Below are 7,134 nucleotides of genomic sequence, written 5' to 3'. Positions count from 1 at the left end.
GGCACCCTCGCGCTACCCAGCATGCCGTTGGCCAATCAGAGAACCCCTTTGGAGCACATGGGATGGCCACAGCCAATGGTAGTGCCCAAGAATGCGATGATGGGTGGGGCAAAGACGGTGTATTAGAAAACCGGTTCCCTACGGAAACTCTGGCCAAAGGAGAGCAGGTTCCCGAGCGATGTGGCCCTGACCGGGTGAACGGAAGAAGCCAGGCTTGGAGTCCAGAGTCAAAGGGTCTAAAGGAATGCACGTTTATTCACTTAATTTGAAAAAAAAATCGTAGAATTATTGTGCTTAAAAACCATGCCATGCGATTAAACTTGCACCTTTAAATTATATAGTCAGTTTATAAATATTTAAACTTAAAATCTTGGAAGCTTCATCTAACTCTTTAAGACAAGAATCAACATTTTTTTTTCCTTTGGCATTTCACAAATGTACATGCTAGCCAGGTCAGGTTCCAACTGGCCGTGTATGCTAATGTGAAACTGAGGACAAAAAGTATAAGCTCCTTGTGGTGACTCAGTTTCTTGCAGAATAAATCACAAGGTCTGTGTATTCCTTGCCCTTGAAACTTAAATTGGGTCTCACACCCTATTGCCTTCATACCCCACCCTGCCTTCTTTTCCAGGTTCCCGAGTCCCCCCTGCTCCCCCCTGGCCCCGCCGCCAGTTCCTGGAATTCCCCTTCCCCCTTCCCCCATTGCCACCTACCCCCATCCCCAGTCCTAGCCCTCCTTTTTTTTTTTTTAACTTTTATTTAATGAATATAGATTTCCAAAGTACAGCTTATGGATTACATTGGCTCCCCCCCCACAATGACTTCCCTCCCACCCCCTAGCCCTCCTTAAAAAGGCCCGGCCCCTGGGAGTCGCCTTGTGCCACATGCTCCATCATGTACACACAGGCAGTTGGTCACCCACCTCTGCAGATTTATTTTCTCTGAATAAATTTGGTCTGGCTGTAAATTTGTAAATTCGTGCACTGCCTCCTCTCTATTCTATGACTCTTTTCCTAACATTTTGGTGCCCTGTGTAAGGAGGCACCAATCTGCAACTCTTTTCCTAACAGTCTGTCATTCAAAGTCCTCTAAAATCAATTCTCAGCCAATATTTTCAGCATGGTGTCTCTGGGTTTTTTTTTTTTTTTCTGTTTTTGTTTGTTTGTTTTTAGTTTGGTTTTTCACAGTTCCCCTTCCTTTCATCTCTACATCTCCCAAGACACTTGATTCTCTAAAGTGTGTGTGTGTGTGTGTGTGTGTGTGTTTAAGATTTATTTATTATTTATTTGAAAGGCAGAGTTACCGAGAGGTAGAGGCAGAGAGAGAGAGGTCTTCTACCACTGGTTCACTCCCCAAATGGTTGCAACATCATGAGCTGGGCTGAACTAAAGCCAGGAGCCAGGAGCTTCTTCCGGGTCTCCCACATCAGTGCAGGGCCCAAGGACTTGGGCCATCTTCTACTGCTTTCCCAGGCCACAGCAGAGAGCTGGATCGGAAGAGGAGCAGCCGGGACTCAAACTGGCACCCACATGGATGCTGGCACTGCAGGCAGCAGCTTTACCCACTAAGCCACAGTGCTGGCCCCATAAAGTGTTGTTATTAATGATTTGTCAGTTCTTGTTTTTACATCCCTTGAAAGGAAAACCAATTCAACTTTGGCAACACACACTATGCTTAGTGCTTAGTTTTTGTTATCTCAACCCAGGTCTCCCACATGGATGGCAGGGATCCAAGTACTTGAGCCATTAATTGCTGCCTCCAAGGGTGCACATTAGCAGGAAGCTGGCGCAGAAACAGAATAGCCAGGACTTGGAACCCAGGCTCTCTGGTTTGGATGTGGGTTTCCAAGTGGTATCTTAACCACTGTACCAAACACCCACCTCTGCAGAGCTAACATTCTGTGACTTGTTACTTTTCATTTTTATTAAAGAATTTTTATTGTTGTAACATGCACATAACAAAATTGACCATTTTAACTGTCTAAAATGTACAACTCAGTGCCATTTAGAACATTCACAGAGGGCTCTGCATTGTGGCATAGGGGGTTAAGCTGCTGCCTGCAATGCCAGCATCCCATAGGGGTTCTGGTTCAGTCCTGGCTACTCCACTTCCAATCCAGCTCCCTGCTAATGCACCTGGGAAAACAGCAGAAGATGGCCCAAGTCCTTGGGCCCCTGTACCCATGTGGGAGACCCAGATGAAGCTCCTGGCTCATGGCTTCAGCCTGGCCCAGCCCCAGCCTTTGCAGCCATTTGAAGATTAAACCAGTGGATAGAAGATCTGTGTGTGTGTGAGTGTGTGTGTGTGTGTGTGTGTGTCTTCCTCTCTCTATAGCTCTACCTTTCAAATAAAATAAATAAATCTTAAAAAGAACATTCACAGACTTACCTGGCAGGGGAGATACCATGATCATGAAGGTGGTTTTCCCAGAGCGAGGCTCATCCATTGCATTCCGGATGTGCTGACCCCTGCAATTTCCCCAAATGTGGGAAACTCGACTGCATAATTTGTGGTAGTGGAAGACTGTGTTCATGCTCTCCCCTGAATAAAAAAAAAGGAACATTCAGAGCAGTGTTCACTATTATCTAGCACCAGACATTTTCATCACCCCAAAAAGAAAATCTGTATACACTAACCCATACACACTGGCAGTCACTCCCTGTTCTCCCCTTCCTGTCCCCCGGCAACCACTAAGCAGTTCTTTGTCTTCAGGGATTTGCCCTACATGGAATATTTCACATATACAGACTTGTATGTGGCCCCTTGTGGTGCCTTCTTTTATGTAGTATGTTGTTTCTGAGCTTTATCCAAGTTAAAGCAAATATCAGTACTTCATTCCTTTGTAAAATTTGTATTTATTCACTTTCATTTTATTTAAAGGGAGAGAGATGGAGAGACACAGAAAAAGAAATCTCCCGAATTTGTTCACTTGTTCCCTCCCCAAATTCCTGCAACAGCCAAGGCTGGACCAGGCCAAGGCCAGGAGCTGGGAACTCAATCTAGGTCTTCTATTTGGGAGGCAGGGGCCCAAAAACTAGAATAGCTGTTACCTGCTACCTCCCAGAGAGCGCATTAGCAGGAAGCTGGTTCAGAAACCGAATAACTGGGGCTGGCGCTGTGGCGCAGCAGGTTAACGTCCTGACCTGAAGTGCCGGCATCCCATATGGGCGCTGGTTCAAGATCCAACTGTTCCACTTCCAATCCAGCTCTCTGCTATGGCCTGGGAAAGCAGTAGAAGATGGCCCAAGGCCTTGGGCCCTGCACCCACGTGGGAGACCTGGAAGAAGCTCCTGGCTTCAGATTGGTGCAGCTCCAGCTGTTGTGGCCAATTGGAGAGTGAACCATTGGATGGAAAACCTCTCTCTCTCTCTCCCTCTCCTCTGTGTAACTCTGACTTTGAAATACATAAATAAATATTAAAAAGAAAGAAAGAAACCGAGTAGCCAGGACTGCACATCAGTCATGTTGAGTGAGGCACCCACCTATATCAATATAAACCTATTTTTTAACTATATATATCTGCAAAAACCCTATTTTGAAATACGAACCATGTTGTGAGGTACAAGAGAAAGGACTCCAACACATGAGATGGGGTAGGGGACATGATATCTCCAACAATGATAACATACAACATTCATAAAGTTTCAAGGAAACTGGCAGTTTTGCACACTACCAAAAGGAATGCCAATGGCCCTTAGAAGAGTTTATCCAGCAGCATCCAGAGGAAATAGAAGGCACTCAGGATGTTTCAAATAGGAAAATTAGGGCAGAGAATTTACTTCACGGGTTACAAAAGATCTAGGAAGCCAAGCAGGGGCTAGGGATCAGCCATCACAAGAATTTGACGCCACTCCTAGGATGGAATGGACAAAGAAAAGAGGTGGTTGGTTGCCAGAGCCACCAATAGGAGCTGGGGCTTCCGGGTAAGATACAAACGCTGCTGGAGGCTGTTGTCTGACACAGAGAGGGCAGGTGCCAGAGCTTCACCCATTCTCCCACCTTCCAAGCCCCCTCGAGTCTCCCATTAGTCCAACCTGCCAACCAGGGAAAGAAAGCCTGCAACCATCACTACTAATTCCAGAACATTCTCATCACCCCCAAAAGAAACCCCAGCCCCCCTCTCTCCTCACCACACCACACCCAGCCCCTGCAGGCACTATTCTGTATTCTATCTCTGTGGATTGGCTGTTCGGAACATCTCATGTAAATGGAATCAAGCTCTCTGGTGTCCAGCTCCTTTCCTGTAACATCATGCTGCCTTTTTTTTTTTTTTTTTTTTTTTTTTTTTTTTTTTTGACAGGCAGAGTTAGACACAGAGAGAGAGAGAAAGACAGAGAGAGAAAGGTCTTCCTTCCGTTGGTTCACCCCCCAAATGGCCACTATAGCTGGCACACTGTGCCGATCCGAAGCCAGGAGTCAGGTGCTTCCTCCTGGTCTCCTATGCAGGTGCAGGGCCCAAGCACTTGGGCCATCCTCCACTGCCTTCCCAGGCCACAGCAGAGAGCTGGCCTGGAAGAGGGGCAACTGGGACAGAATCCAGCGCCCCAACCGGGACTAGAACCCGGTGTGCCGGCGCCACAGGTGGAGGACTAGCCCAGTGAGCCACAGTGCCAGCCTGTAACATCATGTTTCTGAAGTTCATCCAAGTTGGAGCATGAACCAGCGCTCCGTTCTTTTCATGCCTCAGCACCATTCTCATCCATGGGTGGACCATATTTGTTGTTGTTGTTCTGTTATCTGCTGGTGGGCGTGTAGGTTGTTTCCACCTTTTGGCAATTGTGAATAGTGCTGCTGCGCACAGTGGTACATATATTTTTGTGTGAACACATGTTTTCAACTCTTGGTTATAAACCTAAGAACGGGCTTTTTGGACCGTATGGTAGTTGTACGTTTAACTTTTTTGTGAACTGTCAGACTGTTTTCCAAAGTGGCTACACCATTTCACATTCCCACCAGCATCGAATGAGGTGGGCTCTACATTTTTAATGCAGAAGAGGAATGCAGATTGCTGTTTAATCATGAATCATGTTCAGCAATGAAAGAACTGAGTACTTACCAAAGATTTTTAAACTATTCTGAGTAGTGGATGGATGAGTGTATTCCTGATTCTATGGATCTCTGAGCAATGTCCACTCCAAGGAGAACCGAGCCAAGGAAAGCCGATTTTCCCCAATGCTCGTTAGGCAGTAGCCCTCCAGCAGCTCCACGCTGACATGTCCTCTGCAGCTCCCGCTGCAGATGGGAACACCAAGCAGTGTCACCGAATGCCTACTTCGCCTGCTGCTGATCAGGACTAGAGCCTGTGAAAAGGATAGACCTCATGTTACAGGAAATGGTTAATTGCTCTGACTCCTCTGAACAAGGAAAACGTATGTGGGGACCAGTTTTCTCCAGTGTGTGTGCTTAAGCATCCTCTTGTCATAATCCAAGCAAATCCAGCTGTGAGGGAAGAAAATATCTTCTGTTGAGTAAAATGAGCCCTGACTTTGATAGAGTCATGAAGCATCTCACAGCTCAATCAATACCAAAAGTTCTGAGCTGCTGGGGAAATTTAATCGGTAGCCTAACAAGCATCGCTAAGTATTTCCAGACCCAAGGTAACATTTCAGCCTCTCAAAGCTCACCACTTGAGCTGACCTTGCTCCCTGGGGAAGGGAACTCTCTTCAATGTCTCTGGAGCTCCTATTTCTTCCAATATAGACATCATCATCTGCAGCTGCAAGGATCAACAGACAAATTAATTAATCAGAGTTGAGTTTACATTTCTATTGCCAAATTTCATCGTTTGCTTGGTTGAACCCACTTCCCATTTTGCTTAGTGCTAATCAGTGAGAGATAATATATGGAATGTAATTTTCAGAAATATAACAGTGCATTTTGCAATCATCTTTTTTACTTCTGTGTAGGCAACCTGACTTATTCTCAATATTGGCTTCCTGGCAGTCTGTAGTACAAATGGCTACTCTCAGTAATAGAAATAAAAATTATATTTGCTTATTGCTTTTCCTTCTTTGCTGGATGTTAATTCCTTGGTGTGTTAAAAATTGCAGATATTTCCATTTAAAAGAGTTTCTGGACTTCTGAAATTTGACAAATGCTTAGGGTCAAACAGTAGCAACACAGCATGTTGCTAACAGAGCTCCGCTGCCAATGATAAGGCTGTGTCACAACCAGGAACCCTCAGAGGTGTAATAATGAGCATGTGTGCTCACACATTAGAGCGGCTGGCTAGGGAGTGCTGCTGATCTTGCCGAGGGGGCTGGACACAATCTGAGGGCTGGTCGGCTAACCTACAATGAATCACCTGAACCGCAAGGGCAAGGATGGCTCCTTCTGTGTCTGTTTTCCTCTACCAGGCCTCCCTAGAGAATACTGTCATGGTAAAAGTGGAGGTGCAAGGGACCAAGGAGAAACACCCAACTCTCTGGTCCTAAGCTTAGGGGTAGCGCACATCAATACTTCTGCCACATTCCATTTGCTGGAGCAAAAGGCCAGCCTAGGTTCATGGATTGGGAAATAGACTTTGCGTTTTTAGCTAGAAGAATGGCAGAAGTCATGTAGTAAAAAGTCTGGATCCAGGGAAAGGTTAAGAATCTCCAAAACCCTATTCTGTAGCCTGTTTGTCTATTTATTTGCTTGTGTATTTGTTTATTTGAGAGAGAGAGAAACAGAGAGAGGTCTCATCCACAGTCAGGACTTGGGAAATCAGTCCAGGTCTCCCATGTGGCTGGCAGAAGTTCAGTTATTTAAATCAACACAGCAGCCTCTCAGATCTGCATTAGCTGGAAGCTAGAGTCAGGAGCAGAGCTACAACTGAACCCAAGTACCCTAATATGAACCACAGGCTCTTTTTTAAAGATTTATTTATTTTTATTTGTTTGAAAGAGTTACACACACACAGAGAAGGAGAGGCAGAGAGAGAGAGAGAGAGAGAGAGAGAGAGAGAGAGAGAGAGGTCTTCCATCCGCTGGTTCACTCTCCAATTGGCTGCAAAGACCAGAGCTGTGCCAATCCAGAGCCAGGAGCCAGGAGCCAGGAGCCAGGAGCTTATTCCAGGTCTCCCACACAGGTGCAGAGCATCCGAGCACTTGGACCATCTTCCACTGCTTTCCCAGGCCATAGCAGAGAGCCAGA

The 7,134-nt window shown here is 46.0% G+C and overlaps 1 non-coding gene across 1 annotated transcript; it reads left to right on the top strand.

Annotated features, from left to right (window-relative positions):
* Nucleotides 1-2,380: 2,380 nt before the first annotated feature.
* LOC127488432 (U1 spliceosomal RNA) lies at nt 2,381-2,542 on the top strand. Its single transcript, XR_007916136.1, has one exon. It is a non-coding gene; the product is annotated as a U1 spliceosomal RNA (small nuclear RNA).
* The last annotated feature ends 4,592 nt before the right edge of the window (nt 2,543-7,134 follow it).

The sequence above is a fragment of the Oryctolagus cuniculus genome, chromosome 21, assembly GCF_051225735.1.
Source record: "Oryctolagus cuniculus isolate XC-2025 breed Fujian yellow rabbit chromosome 21, ASM5122573v1, whole genome shotgun sequence".
NCBI lineage: Eukaryota > Metazoa > Chordata > Mammalia > Lagomorpha > Leporidae > Oryctolagus > Oryctolagus cuniculus.
Note: the sequence above shows the minus strand (reverse complement) of the source record. Positions and strands in the feature narration are given on the sequence as shown.